Consider the following 23,923-nt stretch of genomic DNA (forward strand, 5'->3'; position numbering starts at 1 on the left):
AAGAGAGAGATTTAAAGTATAAAATACTTTATTACCTTATAGCCCAAATATTCAGCATTTTTCTTTGGTACTGCGTGTTTGGTATACAGCAACAAAGCCAATGGATGAAATTTGGAAGGACGTATAGATAGGAGGTATCCGACATTGGGGCACGGCTTTCATTATAAAGGCTGCATTTCCAAGTTAGTGATGTCACTGATGAGATTGTATTTAACACATGGATATATTCAACTTAAACATTTGCTCTTAGTGAGGTTTTCCATCTCTGTAGTGCCATGGCAATGTCCTCAGCTCTCTAGTGCTTGCATGTCACTTCCATGTTGCCTGCCCGCATGACACTGCTGGGTGGTCACATGTCTCACCTAGTTCAGTTACCTGTTGCAGTTGGTTCAGACCAACTGCGCCGTTTGGACAGTGAGGAGAGGAGACATGGAGTGAGAGAGGCCGATAGATAAATGCGGATATTTGCGATAGAGCTTAAATAAAATAATAGAAAAACGCAGTATAGAGGAGAGATCAAACATGGAGGTGAGGAAGAAGAGGAGTCTGAATTTGGAGGAGGAAGGACAAGTCAAGAAAAGGCGATGGAGTGATGGAGAATGTAGGAGACAAGAAGAAAAGCCTGGTGAAAAGAACCAGTGAAAATGGGGCAGTAAAAGGAGAAGGAGAGAAAGGGAGTTGAAGAGAAGAAGAAAAGCCCAAAGAAAGGAAGACCAGTGGAGATAGGAGCAATAATCAGAAGGAGTGATGGTGATTTGAAGACAAGAAAGAAAAGCTGGCGAAAGAAACCAGTGAAGAATGGGGGCAGGAGAAGGAGTGAAGGACAGATAGAAGAGAGGAAAAGCCCCATACAAAGGATGAATTGTGGAGATTGGATCAAATAATAGAAAGAGTCAGGTGAAGTTAGAAGACCAGAAGAAGAAAAGGTCCCTGGTTGAAGAAAGAAGACCAGTGAAAGAATGGGGGCCAGTAAAAGGAGAAGGAGTGAAGGACAGTTAGAAGAGAAGAAGAAAAGCCCCATGGAAAAGAAAGACCAGTGAAGATGGGAAGAAATAAAAGGAGAAGGAGTGGAGATGAGTTAGAAGAGAAGAAGAAACCCCCCATGGAAAAGAAGACGCCGTCAAGATGGGGCAATAAACAAAAGGAGGTGAATTAAAAGACAAGGAGAAAAGCCCCATAAGAGAAGAGTGAAAAGTTAAGAAAAAAAGAAAAGTCAGTTGGAAACGACCAGTGAAGGTGTGAAATAAGGATTCAAAGATCAAGAAGTCCAGAGGATCCCTTAGAGGTAAGAAAAAACGTAGTTGGTAGCTTTTTTGTTTAATCTCTGCCTAACTTTGGGCTAGTAATAACAAGTGGCCCCATAGGATCTAATTTGCCACTACTTGCTGGGATTGTTTTTAATAAGGATTCCTGCAATTAATATGTTTGCCTGAATGTTTTATAGCTTGCTGATTTAGCACAAGGTCTTGTTCTGATTAAAAATTTCCCATCTTTTTATTCAATTCTTTCTTCTTCTTTTTTTAATCTTGGTATGAAACTAGGGCTGGTTTAATATAACATAGGGAAAATAAAAATAACCAGTGATGTTGCCAGTATCAACCAATCGGGGTGGTTTTTTATAGTATAAGAAAAAAAGTGAATGCAATGTCAACCAAGTCAACCCTGCTTTAATTTTCCCTACCTTTATGTAACTGTTCAAATCTAATTACTGGATTGATTCTTATGAACATCACTAAGACTAATGGTCTGCTGTGTCAATAATGTCAGAAACACAGACTTCAGCATTTCTCAAATATTTAATCAAGGTTTAAGTTTTTGCTGGGAGATGTAATTCATGGGCCGCCTAGGGGAGGCACATAGGTGTAGGTGTCCCCTCTCCGCTTGTGCTGCCTTGTATTAAGGAGCCCTGCTTTGTGCTTGCTGATGGGTTTATTAATATATGCTATGTACAAGGTTATTTGTAATACATGGTACTAATGGAGTTTTTTTCCCTAACAAGGTGGAAGCGCAGCGAAGAAACTCTGTGTGGATATCAGCAGACCTGTCCCCCTGGATATTAAGAACTACAGGTTTTACTCAGAGCTGGGAAAAGGAGGCTTTGGCCGGGTAAGTGAAGGACTTCCCATGATTTTCTCTTGGTATAAATTCTAGGGAAGCAGAAAACATAGGAGAGAATAAAGTAGTTTAGTATATTACTCACTGTTTTGAAAAATACAGTTCTAAGAATATCAGTATAAAGCGGTGATATAGAACGTCGACATTTATATTGGGGAGGGAATCACTGGTTCTAACTATTGGGGAGACTGAACCTCCAGAAATCTTCATTATTCTCCACCTATGGTGTAAAGTAAAAACAAATAACTTTTTCATTTTAGCCTCTCAGTGTTTAGCATTTACCTTTACCATACACCATGTCATTTTTAATATTTTCCCTTCATTATTAGGTGATGTTGGCTTCGTTTACCCCGAAGAAGAAACTGGTAGCAGTAAAGATCATGCAGAAAAATCCAGACAAGAACAACTTCAACATCATGATGAAGGAGGCCCGAGTGCTGACGGTCACTAGAGGATGCCCATTTTTATGCCATTCATATGCAGCTTTTCAATCAGAGGTAAATGATAATTGTTATTAATTGCATATAATCTCTAGCATTTAAATTAACTTTTAGCATAATTAGACCAGTGTTAGACAAACTATGCGTTGGGGTCTTATTTGCTCCTTCATACATGGCTGTTTCTATTTCTCCATGGAGCGCCAAGATGTTTGCTTTGCACTTATTCACATTACCACTTCTATTCAGGCTGTTTTAACATTTTTGGGTGGGAGGCTGGATGTTCTATGTCTCACCTTCTTCTATTTCTCTCTTTAACAGCTGGAAGCCTTCTTCGTCCTGGAGTAATGCCAGCGGGAAATCTTTAATGCAAATGATTCTGCGCAAAGGAAATCTGCCAATGGCAAGAATCATGTAAGTGACATTAGGACCCATTTACAGTACATGGGATAGGGAGCAAACTGGAAAGAATAGCTGCAGCCCACCATGTTTTTTCATACTTTTCTCACCGTCTACCTCTTGGCCCTTAATAGGTTTTTGTTCTCTGACAGCACTGTATTACTGAGGGACAAGCTTGAGTAGTGGTGTCCCTTTCCTGCACCCTAACTTGTGTTTCATTCAGGTGCTCTAGTTAAGTGGGTGCAAGATGCAGCTGGGCCCTGTACCCTTGCATAGATAAGTACAGGGCTGCTTTCTACAGGAATAATATGATTGTTATTACAGAGAAATTTGGGGTACATATTTACATATTCCAAAGGTCCATGTAGAGCTTATTCCTCTGTTTAAGCTGCCCACTTAATGAATTGTGTTCTTCTGTATATTGTCAGGCCCAGACTGGCAATCTTTAGATTCTGGCCAATGCAAATGAGCTGCTAAAAAGATGCCATAGACTTACAATATCACACCTCCCAGCCGCCCCAACCAATGGGCCATTGCAGAGGAATTGCATTAGAAAGTGTACTTTTTATACTGGGCTTGTTTCATACATTTCCATTTTTCATTTTTCTGGTTTAACACTTAGGGGCAAATTCACTAAGCTTCGTAGTTGCGCCAGCGTCCGCTTCGCCGCACTTCGCCAGGCATATTTTCGCCAGCGCTGCGCAAATTCACTAAACTCCAAAGTTGTGCTCAGGGGTAGCGTAAGGTTGCGAAGTTGCGCTAGCGTTAATTCGCCAAGAAAAGCGAAGTTACGCTAGCGATGGTTAATTTGCATACGGCGCCAAATTGAAGTTACATGGAGGTATAAGTAGCAGAACTACACAAGCCTGGGAGACCTTCAAAACAGCAAATAAAATTTTTATTTGCCCTACACATGTGCCCACTGTATAGTTAAGTTGTCATGAGCTAGGAAATGTAGGGGGGAAGGAGGGGAGCCCCAAAAATTTTTTCGATCTTTTTTCAGCCTATCACCGATAATAAAGAAAAAACACCAGCGTTGTTTGGGACTTTTTAACTTTTTTTGAAGCAATCCCTATCTACTCTATTGCGCTTCGCCTGGTCTGAGGTGGCGAAGGAAGTCTGGCGTAAAGTTAGCTTTTCACAACAATGTGCACGTTAGTGAATTTGCGTAGTTTACATCCGTTGCGCAAATTCGCCAGGCGTAAGGGTGCGAAGTAACACTAGCGAATTTATGCCAGCGTCCGTTACGAAAAAGTAACGAAAATGCCCAATGCTGTCAAATTCAAGCTAGCGGTTAGGCGCTTCGGCGCTTAGTGAAGTGGCCCCTTAGATATTTGCATCAGATGCCAGCACAGAGAACACTATGAGGCAACTCTATAGTTAACTGTAAAATCCTATGTAATGAATGTGATATAGGAACAATGATGATTTTCTTTTGTAAAAGGTCTACACAGCGGAGATGGTGGTTGCCCTCCAGTTCCTGCATTCTAAGGGCATCATTCATCGGTGAGTAAATTCTCAGTGTATTGTGTTGTTTTTATGTGCTTTCTGACACATACATTCACTGTGTGACGATGGACTGTCACAACAGGCAAGCATTTCCCATAGTAGCTACTCATCTCTCCCAACTTAAATGAGCCAATACAAGAAAGCACTTACATAGTCAGACTGCAGGTGCTGTTAGAAGTCATGGGACCCCATAATACATAGAACTCCCCCCAAGTAAGCCCAGGTTTTTATCCCACTGCCCGGTTGGCCCCTGTCGGAGTTGGGCAAATCCAACAAAGTAGAACATGGCCCCCAGTGTCGGACTGGGAAACCAGGGGCCCACCCAAAACCTTAGACCAGGGGCCCACCATAAAACCTTAGCCAGGGGTCCACTTCTCATTACTAAATTCTTCATCTCCTCAATCAACCTCTATTCTCCCAGTTTGTTTTCTTTACATACTATAATCTATTATTCCCATCTATTTAGCCTCTTTGTTCTCATAGAATAGGGAATGCGCCAGGAAATAGGCCAAAAGTTTAGCAGCATGAGGGCCCACTGACACCTGGGCCCACCGGGAGTTTTCCTGGTATCCCGGTGGGCCAGTCTGACACTGATGGCCTCAATTAAAAGAATATAGAATATTTATACACATTCACACCATTCTGCTCAAACACGTCAACATCCCCACCCAAACACCATGAATTCCCTCTGCAGGTCCATTATCTTTTTTTACTCTGTGAATTGTACCTTCACATTTCTTTGGGTTCTCTGTTGCCATGGGCCCCCTGCAGGATCCCCACTCTGATGGCAGCCTACTTATAAGGGCAGTGGAGGGCAATTTTGGTCCCAAGAACTGTTACCTAAGTAAATTGCTCCTAATGCTTATCCTACAGTGACCTGAAACCTGACAACGTGTTGGTGGACAGAGACGGCCATATCAAGATCTGTGACTTTGGCCTCGCCCGCGGAGAACATCTTTGACCAGACAAGGACCAACGGAGTAACAGGAACCCTGGATACCGCGCACCAGAGGTGACAACAAACATTTAAAATACAACATAGGATCTAAAGGCATTGTTCACCTTTAAATTAACCTTTAGTCTCATGCAGAGAGTGATATTCTAAGACAATTTGCAATTGGTCTTCATTTTGAATGTTTTTTTAATTACTTAGCTGATAATACAACCACATATTGGATCTAGGGTTGCCACCTTTCTGGAAAATATACCGGCGTTTCTATATATTTATCTTTTTTCCCTATTAATAACATTGGGATCAACCATTGTTTTTACCGGCCAAATGGCAAACCTAATTGGATCAGTGCTCATTTAATATAAATTAATATTAATACAGACGTTAAATGTAATCCATTTGCCAATTTAATATGTTGCCGTGTTATTTTGTGTTCTGCAGGTACTGGCTCAAGTTCATGACTCATGTTTTCTCTGTAATCATTTTATTTAATAGGTTCTATCAAAGGCAGAGTATAACGCAGGCGTGGATTGGTGGTCCTTTGGGATTACCATGTACCAAATGGCCACGGGCAGCTTGCCATTTTCACCATCAGGCAGTATTTTAAGGCAATTCTATGCTATAAAGAAGAATAAGCCTTATTACCCATATTATATGAGCCAGGAAATGCTGGACCTCCTGCCAAAGGTAAATATCAGCGTAATATATATATAATGCTAGGAGGTACATGACAAAGCACCTGCGATATTGAAATTCATGTCTCTCTTTAGCTTTTGGAGATGGACGAGAATCAGCGGATCGGTATCAATGGAAACATCAGGGAGCACGCTTTCTATAGCACAGTGAATTGGGAAGTGCTGGAGAACCGGAGAGTGAAGACCCCTTTCCAGCCAGGAATGGTAAATACATGTGCTATATATGATACATCCACCCAGGGCTGGTCCTATCAAATGTGGGGCCCAATTGGGACCATGTTGGCGGGGCCCCTAGACAAAGTGTTGCTGGCTACTGACACAGCAAGTATTTAGGAAAATAAGGGCATACAGGCACAAAATAGAAAGGAAAGGGGCAGTGCGGGGCCCCCAGAGGTGCGGGGCCCAATTGGTCCAATTGGCCTAAGGCCGGCCCTGCATCCACCCACTTTCACACTGCAGAAAAATGCTGCTCTTTTTTACTCAACCACCACTTGGTAGGCCAGAGGTCTTCGGAGCTTTTGGGTTAAGGCTCCCACCATTGGGTTGGGCTTCATTTAGATATGAAAACATGTTGGTAAAAGGAACTTTCCCAAAGTTCTAGTAATATCCAAGACTGATAAAACGCAATTCACCTTCAGATTTCACCCAACCTGGACTTCAGCTTGGTCTCCACTTTGGTTAATCACTGTAACAAGGACAGATAATCATGTGTCCATAGTGAGGTTAATGGGTCCCTTATTTATTTATTGACAGTTACCTTTTTAAATAGCTCATTCATTGGCCTTCAGAAACTTTTTGTAATTTTATTTCCAAAATAAAGTCGTTGAGTTTTGGTGGATACTGATAGTCTGATTTTAATTTACCCTGCTTCTATTTTTCTGGGTATTAATATCTGAATCCAGTAATCACTTTTTACAGATAATTCAAGCCACATATTAAGTTACAACTTATCTTGAGTGAAATGAAGTATGTAAGAAGCACATTGTTTCCTTTCATATAGCCATCAGCAGATGACTTCACTGAGATCCCGCAGTCATTCTCCTCTCAAATTCGCAACGAGGAAACCAACTTGGCAGATTTCTCCAACGTGGATCCCAGCTGGAGTTGGCAGGAGTAAGGCAATGGTTCTAATATGGGAAAACAACAATACTGCCTGGACATAGCAACAACCTGGGCCAATTGACATCATACCCTCTATGGCAAGCTGCACGTCTCAACAACTCATCCACCTGCGTCTGCCATCAATGTCGCCACCGCACGGGATCCCTGGCTTTGACTTGGAGAAGAGAAAAAGAAAGAAAGGAAGAGTTAACATCGTGAGTATAAATGTTAGATGAAATGAGACAGTGTACAGTAATGTAAAAGATTAGGCTAGTTTTAGGTTTTTAGATAAAATGTTATACAATAGTTTATTGACAGGATAATAGATATTATATAACTATTGACAGAGAAGCATCTAGAATAATGTAGAAAAGAAAACATATGCTCTTAAAGGAGAAATCAACCTGTCCTGAAAAAAAACCTGTACCCCCCACCCCAGGTAGACCCCCCTCCCTCATCCCCCAGGCTAACTACCCCCTGTGGAGATGCCCCATACTCCATACTTACCCCTTGCCGCAGATTATTCAAGGGAAGTTCCAAGCCTTCATCTTCTGCGTCCTCTGTAAGCTGACTGCGAGATCGGTATTTCTGTGCATGCGCAGTTGGAGCAGTTTGCCTGTTTATGCAACTGCGCATGCACGGAATTACAAGGAAATTGCCGATCTCGCAGTCAGCTTACTGAGGACGCAGAAGATGGACACGTGGAACTTCGCTGGAAGAATCTGTGGCGAGGGGTGAGTATGGGGCATCTCCCCGGGGGGGGGGTAGTTAGCCTGGGGGGAGGAGGGAGGGGGGTCTACCTGGGGTGGGGGGTACAGGTTTTTTTTCAGGATAGGTTGAATTCTCCTTTTTTAAAAACTTTTTTTTAAAAACCATTTTCTTTTAGGGAAAGAAGGGCGGGTTATTACCACTCAGCAGTCGCTGAGCTCCGTAATGGTAAGTAGTGGTAAGTATACCCCCTGGAGACCTGATTATTTAGGGTTTTTTGTTACCACCTTACCAGTATATGTGTGTGTTTATGTGCGTGTGTTTATGTGTGTGTCCATGTGTGTCCGTGTGTGTGTGTATGTGTGTCCGTGTGTGTGTGTATGTGCATCAGTTGAATTAGCTATTTGCAATGCTCACCCATTCTTTGAACAGGAGAACACTGAATTCCCTTTTGGAATCTGCAAGCATTTCTGTATTGGAAATGACCTGTTCTCCCTTTCAAGGAATCAGTCACTAGTATCAGGTTATTTTTATAACCTGGTGCTTCATTAATGGCATGCCAATACGGGAGCAATGGAATTGAACCTGTACACTCCCTATGTGGCATTGTATTTCCTTTACAAGGCTACTGTCGATCCAGGGACATGTCCGATTGCCATTTTGGAGTCAGGAAGGAATTTTTTCCCCCTTCTGAGGCAGATTGGAGACCGCCTCAGAAGGGGTTTTTTTGCCTTCCTCTGGATCATCTAAATTTATTTAATTGCAAATAATTGGCCTTTAAAAAATAAATATAACTAAAAGACAAACCCCCCGAAACGGAAAAGGCATGCCAAAAGCTAAATTTAAATAGGGATGTCCAAGCTTGACTTTTATTAACCAGTAGTTAGAGGGGAGCAGGGTTCTTGGGGAGGCTACTAAAGGAAGAACTTATTTATGACTGTATAGTACACTTCCTTTTGGGGTTATGTTAAACCTCCCTTTATCTTCTTTATTATCATCACCACCTGTGTATAGGAGAGGACGAAAGGATAAAAATCAACTGCAGTCAAGTACAGCAATAATTGTAGCATGTGTGATATTCTGTGTAGGAATGTTGTATGGTTGTGTGAGACGTGTGTGTGAATGTGAATATTGTTTTTTTTTTATATCAAGTCCAAAACACCCAGGTCCATATTTTAAATAAATTGCAGGTCAGCTCAGGTATTAGGGGGGGGGAAGGTACAGACTGGGCAGAGGTGTATGACCCAAAATGCCAACTAGGAACAACCCTATTCTTCCCATAGTTTTAGTCATATGTGGTCAGCTAAATAGGTCCATCATGATTCCTGCATGAGTATATATATCATCTAAAACTAAAAATCTAATCTTTAAATTAAATCTAAATAGCCAGTGTGTGATTAAAAGCCATTTATGTTTGTGTATGACTAGTCAGATACCTCTCAGTATTTGCTGAAGAGGAAAGGTCCCATGACAGTTTATGTCACTCCATGCGGGACCAGAGAGGGAACTATTGCAGCAAGTGATAGGGTGAGCCGTTTGCTGCAATAGATGTGTGAATGGACAGTAACAAGAGTTGAAGCCTTGACGTGGCGTTACTGCTCACATGGGTAACCATGTGCCAATTCAACCACTTGTGAGACTTGATTCTAACATGTAATTATTTATAGTATACAAAGTGCCTTCACCTCCTACTACTTAATATTTTGTAGCACTGCCTTTTGCAACAACAGGATCTTTAAGTATTTTGGGGTAAGTATATTCCAGCTTTGTGAACTGTTCATGAGTGATTCTCATCTATTCTTTTCAGTTTTCATTGTGGAAAATTATTCCATATTATAGAATGGAAGTATTATCCCAACTGTCGGACACCAATAACTATGGGAAACTTACCTATGATCCCACAGAAAAATTCAAAGGGGAACTTGTAACTTTAACTAATATGGGCATAACACAAGGCTGGCTGTCAAAGGAATTGGAGGGCTATTGCATACCTGGGAGCCCACAGTGCCTGTCATGTACACATTGCCCAAAATACATAAAAATCCAAAAAGACCACCAGGGAGACCAATAATATCGTCCACTGGATCTGTAAATGAAAAGGAAGCACAGTACCTGGATATGTTACCACAACCTTGCATAACCTGCAGCAGCACCTATTTGAAAGACACAACAGATTTTCTTAAGGTAGTGGGGAGCATTGGTTTGCCAGTAGATAATTTAATATTGGCCACTAAAGCTCAAGTTCAAAGCTTATACACTTGCATACCTCATGTGGCCGGGTTGCAGGCAGTACGCAAGCTACTTACGAATAACGCCACATATATCGGCCCACCCATAGAATATGTCATACAGCTGCTAGACTTTGTGCTAACTAACAATTATTTCAAATTTGAGACCCAATTCTATATACAGCGGACTGGCACTGCCATGGGCTCGAAAGTGGCACCAGTGTATGCCAATGCATTCATGAGCGATTACGAAAATGAACACATTTATGGTCATGAGCTTTTCAAAAAAATACGGTAGCTTTTACATGGACAGGGACGGCAAGTCAGTTAGAAGAATATGTTAATGGTCTAAATTCTCTAAACTCACCAGTGAGACTGACATTGAACTACAACTCACAACAAATAAACTTCTTAGATGTCCAGGTTTACAAGCAAGGTGGGGATTTGCAGACACGCATATACACGAAGGCCACAGATAGAAATACCCTACTGCATTATAGAAGCAATCACCCCAGACACCTCCTCGATTCACTCCCCAAATCGCAAATGATGCCTGTCATCAGAATTGATAGTGACCCAATACAATGTAAAGAGGACTTGATGAGGATGGGGAAAAAGTTCCTAGAAAGTGGATATCCGGCCAGAATAATTAAAGACACCACAGAAATGGTAATGGCCATGTCACGGGAACAATTGCTTCAATGCACTACTGATGCTGCACATGCACCAAATGGGGGCAATAATGATATATAATACACAAAAGCCATGAATATCCTGTAAATTATATCCTTATAAACGGTGAGTAGTGATGTCATCAGTTATAAACGGTGAGTAGTGATGTAATTTCTGTCACATGACTCACTAAAATTTGTGTATTATAATAAATAAAGTATATAAATAGGCCTATGTATTTCCACATTGCCCAGTAATAAAAAGCCTGTTTTTTATCGGAGTGCCGTTCATCTGTTGGTGTATACATTTGTGGCAGTGGGGACACTGCGGACTGAGCACCCGACCTCAAAGGGAAGCAGCGAAGTGGTGGTGAGTTGGAGCGGTCCTAATTGGTGTTGTTGAATAAATAAAGTACCCCCAGTTGTAAAATATGAGGATATTAGAAGTTACCTCGGAGTTCCATGACCTGTATAAAAACACACGGCCTTCGGCCTCGTGTTTTTATATGGTCATGAAACTCCTCGGTAACTAATAATATCCTTATATTTTACAAGAGGGGGTACTTTATTCACTATATATTATGTAAGCAAGTATAATCCCCATAGCAAAGCCACAAAAGAGGCTGTACTCAGACATTGGGAGATAGTGGCCAAAGATGATGCGCTAACCCCAAAAATTCCCAATAGACCGAAATTTAGCTACTCAAGGAATACTAACCTTAAAGCGCACCTAAGCCCCACCGATCCAGTAGGAAAGTATACACTACCTAGGGCCCAACACTTTACACCCCCCCCCAGGTGTGTATAAATGCACAGGCTGTGTGGTGTGCAATACTCTAATACTGGGAAAGAGTTCAGGCACCCAAGAACTGGGAAAAAGAATGAAATCAAGTACAGGTTAACGTGCACCTCCACAACGGTGATATATGTCATCAAGTGCCCATGTGGCCTAATTTACTGTGGTAAAACCATTAGGCAATTAAAAGAGAGAGTTAACATGCACAGGGCCAGCATCAGGGCAGCATTGGACACTGAGAGAAAGGTTGATGCAAACAAACAGGACATAGCACAGCAACCTGTAGCGAAACACTGGAAAGAAGCGAGGCATGATCCATCTACGTTCAAATGTATGCCAATCGATCATGTATCGAAACCACCCAGGGGTGGTGACATTGATAACTTTGAGACGAGAAGCCTTTTGGATACATGAACTCGACTGTGTCATGCCCAAGGGACTTAACGGGCATTCAAATTTTATTAAATTGTTTTCTAAACTAAAGCTCTTTGTAAGTTAATACCAACGAAAACTAATCTGTATCTTTTACTCCATAGGGAGAGTATATACAACATATCTACACACAATGTGAATGTTCTTAGTAACGTTTTCACTTTACTTTTACAAGAACAAACTTTGCACTGGAGCACACCACTGACACCCGATGGTGGAACAATGGAATGACACTTTGCACAAAAAGTAAAGAAACTATTTTGGAAACAAACAACTGTATAAGGACTAATGATGTCATCATGCTGTGTTATAAATAAAAGCACTTGATTCATCTTAATAAGAGTGTGCTGATCCCTTCATCATTTATATATATATATATATATATATATATATATATATATATATATATATATATATTTATATATATATATATATATATATATATATATATGGGTAACAGGGCTGAGAGCAGGCCTGGACTGGCAATCTATGGGTTCTGGCAAATGCCAGAGGGGCTGCTGTGAAATGCCATAGAAGGTCACAACTTAGTGGGCTGGTGGGGGCTATTTGGGCCTGTTTGTGGGGTGTTTGGGCCTCTGTGTACCTCTAATGGCAGGGCCTATTTTGATTCTCAGTCCAGACCTAGCTGAGAGGTGGGTAACAGGGATTTACAGCACAGCTCCTGCAGATCTTAACCAGAGAGCACTGTGCTTATTGCTGCTTGGAGGCTGCACAACAAGCTCTGACCCTCAGGAGGGTGTTTAACTTGAAAACTTGGAACTGTTCGGGGATAAATGTATTGTCCTTTAATACTGGAGGGCATTGCAGGAAAATCATTGTAATAAAGTTTCTAACCAAAGTGTCACTATAATGAATATGATGTGTTGTAGGCACTTTTGTTCAGCTCTGTCCACTTACCAGTTTCATTTTTATTGCAGTTAAACATTCACATTCATACATGTCCCGGGAGACACTGGGCTTTTCCAGTTCAGGTATGTAATTGTCCAGGATTTCCACTTCTTGTACAGGACTGGCTGCACTCAAGTGTTACTTTCACTTCACTCCTGGAACTTTTTCATTGTGTGGCATTGGCATTACAGAAATAAATGACACTTCTTTGCTTCCATGTGGAATGGACGGCTACAGGCAAAAACAAGCCATCAGCAATGCCAGAACTGCAAATGAAAGAAAAAGATAGAATAAAAATAGTAATGATACAGTGTGATTTTCATTCTTCATAATAACAGCAGAAAACAAGATATTTTAGGGGAAAAAACACTCAAATAAAAAACAAAAACCATTAGAGACTTACCTAGATATAGGCAGGCTGGAGGTGCTGGAGGGAATTATGTGGCCCAAAATGACATGGGAAAATGGCTTGAGGTGTCAGACCAGGTACAGTTTCCGGTGTGGGGGTAATTTCAGATGCAAAGCGTACAAAATTGCTGTAAACTGGATAAATATGTGCGGCTAGATCCGTGACACCACCTCTACCACACGCAGCAAGCTCACAGTCTCCGGAACTAGCAGAACCCACCCTGCTAGAAGTCCTCCAAGCAATTCGCTATACCAGAATTGCAGTGGAGGTGAAGATCAACACCATGGTGGAGGAGGTAATGGTAGACGTGTCGTTGCTTCGTCAAGACCTCCAAAAAGGGCGCGAGCGGGGTGCAGAATCCGATCGGAGGATTTCTGACTTGGAGGATAAGTCAAGAGAGATCCCCGAGTCCATCACGGATCTCCAAAATCGACTGCAGCAATGCAGGGCCAGAGCGGATGATCTAGAAGGGAGACAGTACAATATCAGGATAGTTGGCATTCCGGAAGGGCAGGAGGGCACTGCTCCAGAGCTGTTTCTGGAAAAACTAATCAGAGACGACGTAGGCAATGGGCACCTATCCCAGCTATTCCTAGTGGAACGTGCACACAGAATACCAGCGAGGAAATCCCCCCTGGGGGTCTCACCACGCACCATGATTGCTGAAATCCTGAACTACAGAGACAGGGACACTATTATGAGACAAATGCGACTCAAAGGGGACCTGGTGCTGGGAGATACAAAGCTCATGTTCTATCCAGACTACACCTTAGAGGTTCAATGTCAGAGAGCAGAATTCACCAAAGTAAGAAAGAGACTGCATGACAAGGGTATACAGTATTCCACCATATGCCTGGCAAAGCTTCGCCTTATTGATGGGAACAGCACAAGATTTTTCTCTACTCCCCAAGAAGCCATGGACAGGCTTAAAAGACGCTAGGCCATCAGGAATCATCCATAGACTCCGCGTCAGGATGTGACTGACGAAGTGTCGGACTGACCCGCCGGGATACCAGGAAAACTCCCGGTGGGCCCAGGTGTCAGTGGGCCCTCATGCTGCTAAACTTTTGTCCTATTTCATGGCCATTCCCTATTTCTATGAGGACAAAGAGGCTAAATAGATGAAAAACATCTAGGAGAATAGAGGAGATGAAGAATATTAGTACTAAGTGTGGGTCTAAGGTTTTATGGTGGGCCCCTGGTCTAAGGTTTTTGTGTGGGCCCCTGGTGTCCCAGTCCGACACAGTAACCACAGTAACAATAACCACAGTAACGAGGGACCTCACATATGATGACGATGGTTCACCAAGGGACTGCTGTGTGTATTAACCTTAAAGGTCTCAGATCCTAACCAAGAGATATTGCATTACAGATATGGTGAGGAAAACTGACTCTTTACTTATGAGGTCCAAATGATAACTATGTTGCAATATGATACACAAAAGCATTATAAGCTAATTGTTCCAGACTTGCATACTGTGTGGTTATTGGTTAGAATGGTTACTGCGTCCCAAGCAGATGCTGCAAAGTTCCAGTTAAGGGTCAAGGCTTACCCAAGTTTACAGGGTGAGTTTGGGTTTATTGTGGTTTCTCTACTTTATACTATTTCCCTCTCCTCTCCTATTACCCCTCCTTACTACAGCAGTATGGCAAATCTGAAGGTTTACACAACTAAAGTAATGGCAATGGAACATTGGTGTCATGGAACATTAGAGGCCTTAAAGACAAAATCAAGTGGGCTCTGTTATTCACTGCCCTCAAGCATAGTTGGACTGGGAGCAAAAAGCAGCCCGGGCAAAAAAAGCAAAGCAGCTCATATATAAACAAGCACACACAGACACACAGACACAAATACACACACACATAGAGACACACACAGAGACACACAGAGACACACACACAGACACACACACACACAAATACACACACACAAATACACAGACACACACACAGACAGACTTATTCTCCAAGAATCTCCATACCTCCCCCAACACGCACACACACTAGTGTCATTTTCTCTTTTCCCTCTGATTCATTTGTAGGTTAATGTTCGAGCAACATTGGTGGTTCAGTGGGAGCATGGCCGTACAGTGATCTGTAAACGCTTCCTTCTCCTGGGTCAGACGCATGCTTTGTGCTGCTTGTGTGCGCCTCTTTCACAGGATTCCAGAGATAGACGTGAGCACCACAAGCCTGAGCCAGTAAAAGCAATCGATCACTGAGCGGAGAGTTTAAAGCCACCCACTGATCCACCGATGCTGCGGTCCCCCTGACATGGCCCCCGGTTCCGTTGCCTACAGTTTACGCAGACAAGTGCAGCGAGCGCCGCATCTGATCAGGCAGTCGGCGGCCCACTTAAATACAGGGCAGAGAGGCCTCTCTGGCATTTGCCCGAACAAACAGATTACCAGTCCGGGCCTGCCCTAAAGCAGTGGTCCCCAGCGATCGTGTGTTTACAAGAAATTACCATTCGCCTGTTCATGCACCAAGGTACCCAAAGATGGATTTGGAGACCCCTATGGCTTGCCCAGGCAAAAATAGCTGAGAAGGTTCCCCAGACGTCAAAAAGGTACTGGGAGGAGAACAAAGATACAGTGACCCCCCCCCCCCAATAATGTGGGATGTCTTTAAAGCGGTGGCCCGGGGTGAACTTATTCAGTCAATCAATACAGTAAGGGCTAGAAACAGGCAGGAGGTCGCCATGACGATGGCAACAGTGGAGGAGGCAGAAGCAACCCAGGCGGCAGGTAGAAATCCACTAGCCATTCAGATCAGGAAATCTACGCAGTTGACAGGACTTTTGCATGGCCTTAAGGAGGAAATTATGTTCCTGATCTGCCTTCTGCTGGCTAAAATGAAAATCGACTGGGGGCAGGCACACGGATCGCTTAGTTTTCCGAAGTCGTCCGTAATTGCCTCACGAGGAAACTGCAGGGGAAGGCAGATCGGGAAGATTAGTCGCCGCGAAGAAGAGAAGATTTGTTGTCTGGCGACTAATATCCCCGAATCTGCCCATGTGGCCAGACCCTTACCACCTGGGGGACGCTTCCTCTTACACTGTTGGGAAGGGTCAACATCATAAAGATGGCGTTCCTCCCAAAATATCTGTATGCATTTTTAAACTCCCCAAGCCCAATCGCAAGTATGCAAGTAAACAAGCATGTGACTCAAGACAGACACTTATATGGCCATTTTTATGGAACAATAAAAACTCCAGGATCTCCTTTGCCACATTATCGGCCCCTCTGGAGGGAGGGTTGGGCTTACCAAATTTATATCACTATTTTCTGGCGGCTAAATTACATCAACTGGTGGCTTATCCAAGACCTGGATAATCCTAATGTACTACTTCAGGCAAGGTTTCTAGGCTTGCTAAAGTCCTAAGAAATTGTATACATAGGAGACCCATGGATTACCAGAATCTCCCGACTTGGATGAAGGTGCCGTACATAGCATGACAAGCCTCACTGAAAATACTTCAAATAAGATCCCCCATACTTACACCAACATTACCACTGTGGATGAATTCTAATTTGCCACACTTTCGTACTTCTGAAGCTATGCGATACTGGGGAGAGAAGAAGGTTAAATACCTGGGGGATATTGTGGTGAATTCAATATTTGTGGATATGACAGTCCTAAGGGATAATATAAATGTACCACAGTTACCCATGTACAGGTTCCTACAATTGAGGCATATTTTTTGGGGCGCAGTTTGGGCCTGGGGATTTGACTCTAGTGGAGCTTCCAATATTGGCACAATTGGGAAAAGAGGATACCCCTAAGATGGTCTCAGTTCTATACTCACGGATCCAATCTACTGACCCAGCTCAGTTCCAAACTGTTTTCAGTAGGTGGCAGCAGGACATCCCTGGTCTGAATGCAGATCTGTGGGAGGAAGCCACTGTTATATCAGTTTCTTATCAGCTCAAGGGATAGTTGATTCAATAAAAATTTCTTCTGAGAATTTATTTAACCCTGAATAGACTACACTGAATGGGACAAATTCCCATAGCTCTGTGCAAGAGGTGTGGAGATAGAGATGGGTCCTATTGGCACATGGTATGGGCATGCCCTATGATGCAGAGGTACTGGGCTAAGATAACAAAGCACTTAGTGGATACACTAACCCTCCCCTCCCATTCATTCCCCGGAGATATGTTTGCTGGGATTGATAGATGACCTATTGCCTACAAATCATCAAAGAACACTGATTAGGTCCCTTCTCTTTTATGCCAAAAAGCTGATGTGATGGATGGCCCCCATAACGCCAAAGAAACGAGCCTGGCTAGAATATATTAATAAAATGTTATGGGGTTCTTGGTTAGAGGCACACCTACAAATGTTTTCATGATATAAACATAGAAATGAGATTTCATGTGATGCTTTAATGAAAATATCAATAACATATGTGTCACAGTCGGCACCCTAAACCAGAACTAGTGCCAAGCTCCCTGGTCTCGGCTCGGCTTCACTAGTAGTGTGACCGCCTTTGGCTTAGGGACTTTACGAGAGGAGCAAGGCGAAGAGTTCTGGCAAGCAAAGGGGCACGACAGTTGTTAAAGTCAGTTGAGGCCGAATGTCGCAGTACAATAGGATAAGGCAGATTCGTGGTCAGACTGGCCGGGTCGAGGCAGGCAGAGAGCTAGGATTGTCAGGAAGGCAAAGGGTCAAAACCGGGTAATCAATCAGTTGAGGCAGAATCGGAGGCAAATAACAGGCAGAGGTCAAACCAGGACGTCAAACAGGAGGGAGAAGCAGAATCAAGGTCGGTTTTCAGGCAAAGGTCAGGTTCCAGAGATCAGAGTAGTCAGAGAGCCAGGCAGGGGTCAAAACAGGAAAACAGAATCAGGTTTGAGCAGAATAGCAAGAGCTAACAGCACCAGGAAACAATTCCTATCACGGGACACTGAATTACACACTAAAGCCCCTTTAAATAGTATTTGAATTTCGCGCCACTGCGCGCTGACGTCATCATGTCAGCGCGCATGCGCACAAAATCCAGAAAGAGGTGCGCTCGTGCTCCCTAGACCAGCGCAAACTGAGGAACCGAAGGACGCGGCGGGCGTCCCCGCCGAGGGGGCGGCAGGCGTCCCTGCTGTCCCCCCACCATACCACCAGGGTAAGATCTCCTTACAATATGGTTGGTCACAACCACTGCTGTATACATTTCCCCTCCCCCCTTCCTCTTTTCCTCTGTATTCCCCTCCGTGTTGAAAATTCAATAAAAAAGAATACCTGTTAAAAAATACTGTTACATCTAAGTTCTTGCAGGTTAACTAGTGCAACCACTGCCATTATCTGCTTATTATGTTTCCAAGCCTCTCTTATGTCAGTGATACATGGCTTTCAAATTAAACAGCAGATTTTATCTTCACTCCCCACAGCAGTGTTCATGTTAATGTATCTTTGGAATAAGGGTTTTGTTTATGTAAATATACAGTGAAACACATATACAGTATGCTTTGTGTGTATACTTCATAGATTCTATTTGATTCCATTAAAAGTGACCAAACGATCATTAAAGGTAGTAAATGTCAGTCTAGATACATTTTATTTGCTTAGTGACCCCAAACCACAAGTCTTTTGAGTAAGAACTACTATTTTGGCTCTGTATTACTTTTCATTGCTTTTTTTACCTGTATTGAGTTAAAGAACATGGAACATCTACATGGAAGGACATGCTAATTAGTTAAGGCCAGAGATCCTCATTTTATAAAATCTCACCACCACAAAGAAGTTTTCTGCTGGGCAGGCCTCGGCCATCTTTCCCCAGATTCCCTGCGCAAGTTCAGACTTGGAGAATGTCATGCTCTGCATTGCTGTTAGGGATGTCGCGGACTGTTCGCCTGCGAACTAATTTGCGCGAACATCGACTGTTCGCGTCCGCCGAATGTTCGCGAACGTCGCGCGACGTTCGCCAATTTGGGTTCGCCTTAGCTGGCGCTTATTTTTGACCTCTCACCCCAGACCAGCAGATACATGGCAGCCAATCAGGAAGCTCTCCCTCCTGGACCACCCCTACACCCCCTGGACCACTCTCCTTCCATATATAAACTGAAGCCCTGCAGCGTTTTTTCATTCTGCCTGTGTGTGCTTGGAAGAGCTAGTGTAGGGAGAGAGCTGGTTAGTGATTTGAGGGACAGTTGATAGTAACTTTGCTGGCTAGTAATCTACTTGATACTGCTCTGTATTGTAGGGACAGAACTCTGCAGGGATTTGAGGGACATTTTAGGTTAGGTAGCTTTGCTGGCTAGTAATCTACCTTCTACTGCAGTGCTCTGTATGTAGCTGCTGTGGGCAGCTGTCCTGCTGCTGATCTCTCATCTGCTGACTGCTGCCTGTAACCCAATAGTCCTTGTAAGGACTGCTTTTATTTTCTTTTTTGTTTTTTTACTTTGCTACTATAAGAGCCCAGTGCTATTAGTCTAGCTGTGTTGGGGAGTGGGACTGGTGTGCTGCTCCTCCTAGTAGTTCACCACTACCAGCACCAACCAGAGTCAAAATTGTTACAAAGTATCTTATTTGCACCTGTTAGCTGTTCTGAGCTCTTTGCCAAAAGCTAATTAAGTTAGCTGTCCAGTTCAGAGAAAAGAGGGACTTTCCAGTACAAAAGAGGGACAGGGGGTTGAGTGGTCAAAAGAGGGACAGTTGGGAGGTATGCAAGTGCCACCTAGCTGTGTGAGCTTTTTCACATTCTGTCTAAATAACAATAATAATTCTGTGTCCGTAAACATCACCTGAGTGATACAGCAGCAATAATATATTCCGTATCCACTACTGTATACGTTGCCCTTGCAGGCATTGTTTGCCCAGTCTTTAACCAAGTGCCACCTCGCTGTGTGAGCTTTTTCACATTCCGTGTCCAGAAACATCACCTGAGTGACGTAGTGTGATTTCTGCCCTTTACAGCACAAAACGCAGCGCTGTGTCAACAATGTATTTTTCAGATACATTTTTGCCCTTGATCCCCCTCTGGCATGCCACTGTCCAGGTCGTTGCACCCTTTAAACAACTTTAAAATCATTTTTCTGGCCAGAAATGTCTTTTCTAGCTTTTAAAATTCGCCTTCCAATTGAAGTCTATGGGGTTCGCGACGTTCGCGAACCGTTCGCATTTTTGACGCAAGTTCGCGAATATGTTCGCGAACATTTTTTCCGCCGTTCGCTACATCCCTAATTGCTGTACCACAAGAAGCAGGAAAAAAGAAGAAGAGGAGAAAATGGAAGGATGAAGGGGGGTTGGTCAAATACAGGTCACATCAGTTTACAGAGTATTTTTTCCTTACAGAACATGTGGACTGTTGTTAAGGGTGTTCATTACCCATAGCAACCAAATGTCAGTAAACTTGCCTGAAATCCCCAGGCAATATATGTTGCTTTGTAAAATGATAGGGCTCTGTTGACCACTTCCATCCATCCAAGGTTCTGCTGTCACTGGAGGTATCTATGCCAAGTGTTAGTTGCAGGGCTAGGTTCTGTTGTCTGAACAATTACCTTAGATACAAAGGCAAATACCTGGGACCAGTACTTGAAAATGTATGGTTAGCACCATATAAAAATATATAAATTTTAATTTGTTCAAGCTTGTCTTTGGCTGATACCATTCAAAGTCGGAGATGCTTCAATATTGTAGCCCAATTAAGGGAGGTATATCTGCCAACCAGTTTAGGTCCATCAACTGAAAACATGCCATATATGGTTTTATAAAATATTGTCATCATATGCTGGCTCTTTCTGGCCAATGCCCACAACCAAAAACAGTGAGGCTTAAAATTTTATGATTATTCCTAACTGTTGTAGCTTATATTTCTAGAGTCGGTATTATTACATACAGTACATGATCTCAGATGTGGAAAATGATGTTTATAAACATTAGAAAAATTTAATTAATGACTGTGTATGTTCAACATAAACATTTTAAAATATTTTGTATCTTGCATTAATAAAAATTATTAGGTTATTTTTTTCTACTTTTCTATGGTTTTTCTTAAAGGGGTTGTTCACCTTTGAATTAACTTTCAGTATGATGTAGACTGCTCTCCCGTTTGCAGTTTTATCAGTCTGGTTGCTAGAGTACAAATTACCCTAGCAAGCATGCATCGATTTGAATAAGAGTGTAATAAAAATACCTGTGCAGCGGGGTCGCCCAGCCGCGACATCGGCGGGGACGCCCACCGCATGGTCTGGTGCCGGCACCATCTTGACTTTCTAAAGGGTGCGCGCGCGCCTCTGTGTTTCTTAAAGGGGCAGGTGCGCTGGCGTGATGACACCAGCGCGCAACGGCGCCAAATTCAAACTGTACAAATAGGGGGTAAAAAACTTTCAGAGTTTGCCCGTGATAGAACTGGTTTCTAGTGGTTTCCTGAGCCTTGTGCATCCGATCTGTTCTGTATCTAGTCTGTTTGATTACCCGTGTTTGACCCAGCCTGTTCCTGACTATTCTGCATTCTGTATCCTGACCCTTGCCTGCCTACGACAACTCTTCCTGCTTAACCCCTTGACTGACAACCCGGTTTGACCCTTGCCTGCCTGACGATTCTTGATATCTGCCTGCCTCGACCCAGCCTGCTCCATTTGTACTGTGACCTTCGGCCCAAAAGACTCTGCTAACAGCCGTGCCCCTTTGCCAGCCAAAACATCTCGCCTTGCACCTCTTGTTAAGTCCAGGTGGCACCCAAGTATGCTGAGGGCTCCTCCCGAAGCCCAACGGTGGTCACACTCCTGGCGAAGCCGAGCCGAGACAGGGTGCTTGGCACTTGTTCTGGTATTGGGTGCCGGTCGTGACATTATCATGGGCCCATGGAGGACGATGGTCACAAAGCTGCTGCTGCCTCTGTAACACCATCTCCTCCAACTTCCACTGAGATGTTGCTCACTACCTTGCTGCAACGTATGGAGGAGCAAAAGCAGAACTACTTGCTTCAAGGATTCCACAATCTGACCCGCCAGTTGGGGCCTTCGCAGCAGTCGCCTAATCCTGTTCCTGCATCTCCTGTGGGTTCTTCTGCCAATTGGGGTAACTCATCTAAACCCCATGAACCCAAAATTGTGTTCCCTGAGAAATTCAGTGGGGATCGCACTAAATCTGTCTTTAAAGAGGCATGCAAGTTATACCTTAGTTTTTTCCCTCACTCATTCCAATCTGGTGAGAAGAAAGTAAGGTTCGTTATGACCCTGCTTTTGGGTGACCCCCAAATTTGGGCCCTCAGGCTGCCTTCCTCTGACCCTGCTCGTTATTCCCTAGACACTTTCTTTAACAACATGGCAATTCTCTACGATGACCCGGATCGTGCATCTTCTGCCGATACCGCGATTTGTAAGTTGAAGGGAAAAGGGATGCGGAGGTGTACTGCACCGAATTCCGTCGGTGGGCAGTGGAGACTGGGTGGAACGATTTGGCTCTATGGAGTCAATTCCGTTTGGGGTTATCTGATTCAGTAAAGGATAGTCTGGTTAATTAACCCCTACCTTCTAACCTGGATGGTCTCATGTCCCTCGCCATCCAGGTAGATAGAAGGCAAAGGGAGAGAAGGGGTGAGAGGAGTACAAACTTCTCTGGGGTTACTAATATAAGGTCTAATGTGGTGACCAATGTAAAATTTCCTAACCCCTCAGTGCCTTTGCCTCAGGAGGAGCCTATGCAACTAGGCATATCTCATTTAACTCGTGAGGAAAAGGTACGCAGGCATTCCCTAGGTCTTTGCATGTACTGTGGTGAAAAGGGACATTTTCTGAACCAATGTGCTAAGAGGACGGGAAACTCCGAAGCCTAAATGGAGAAGGGGAGCTCCATTTGCAGGAGTTTCCTCTCCCCAATTTGCCTCTTAGGTTTTGTTGCCAGTTAAACTAACTTGGCCTACGGGCTCTGTCAAACTGTCCGCATTTGTGGATTCAGGGGTGGAGGGTAACTTTTTGGATGCAGCTTTTGCAGCTAAATACAAAATTCCGTTAGTTGCTCTTAATCCCCCCATGAGAATTTTGGCTGTAGACAAGAGACCCTTAGGGTCAGGTGTGGTTTCTCAAAAGACCATAACCCTTTCTCTGTGTGTCAACAATCTGCATTGTGACTAGATAGCTTTGTACCTCATAGAGGGAGCTTCCTCTCCTCTTATTTTAGGGTTACCATGGCTCCAGAGGCATAACCCTCTGATTGACTGGGTCACAAGGGAGGTTACTCAATGGAGTTCCAAGTGTGGTGGGGTCTGCTTTCCCTCTTTCATAGCTACTACTTCCCTTGAAGGTTTACTTGCTGCTTACACAGAATATGCTGATGTTTTCTCCAAAAAAGCCGCTGAGACCTTACCTCCACACCGGCAGTATGACTGCCCCATTGATCTAATTCCTGGGTCTACTCCCCCTCGGGGTAGAACTTATCCTCTTTCCTTGCCCGAAGCCCAGGCAATGAAGGAATATATTAAGGAAAATCTGGAGAGGGGATTCATCAAGCCTTCTATTTCCCTTGCGGGGGCAGGTTTCTTTTTTGTGAGTAAAAAAGATGGAGGTCTTCGTCCCTGTATCGATTACAGGGGTCTCAACAAGATCACCATAAAGAATCGATAC

The 23,923-nt window shown here is 43.4% G+C and overlaps 1 protein-coding gene and 1 long non-coding RNA gene across 2 annotated transcripts in view; one reads left to right on the top strand and one right to left on the bottom strand.

Moving 5' to 3' along the window:
• Nucleotides 1–23,923, bottom strand: part of LOC121399705 (methylosome protein 50-like) — a 75,030-nt gene that overhangs the window by 2,188 nt on the left and 48,919 nt on the right. The gene's annotated exons all lie outside the window — the stretch shown is intronic.
• On the top strand, nt 7,336–9,477 carry LOC121399893. Its single transcript, XR_005965318.1, has 2 exons — nt 7,336–7,423; nt 8,095–9,477. It is a non-coding gene; the product is annotated as an uncharacterized LOC121399893 (long non-coding RNA).

The sequence above is a fragment of the Xenopus laevis genome, chromosome 2L (genome assembly GCF_017654675.1).
Source record: "Xenopus laevis strain J_2021 chromosome 2L, Xenopus_laevis_v10.1, whole genome shotgun sequence".
NCBI classification, from domain to species: domain Eukaryota; kingdom Metazoa; phylum Chordata; class Amphibia; order Anura; family Pipidae; genus Xenopus; species Xenopus laevis.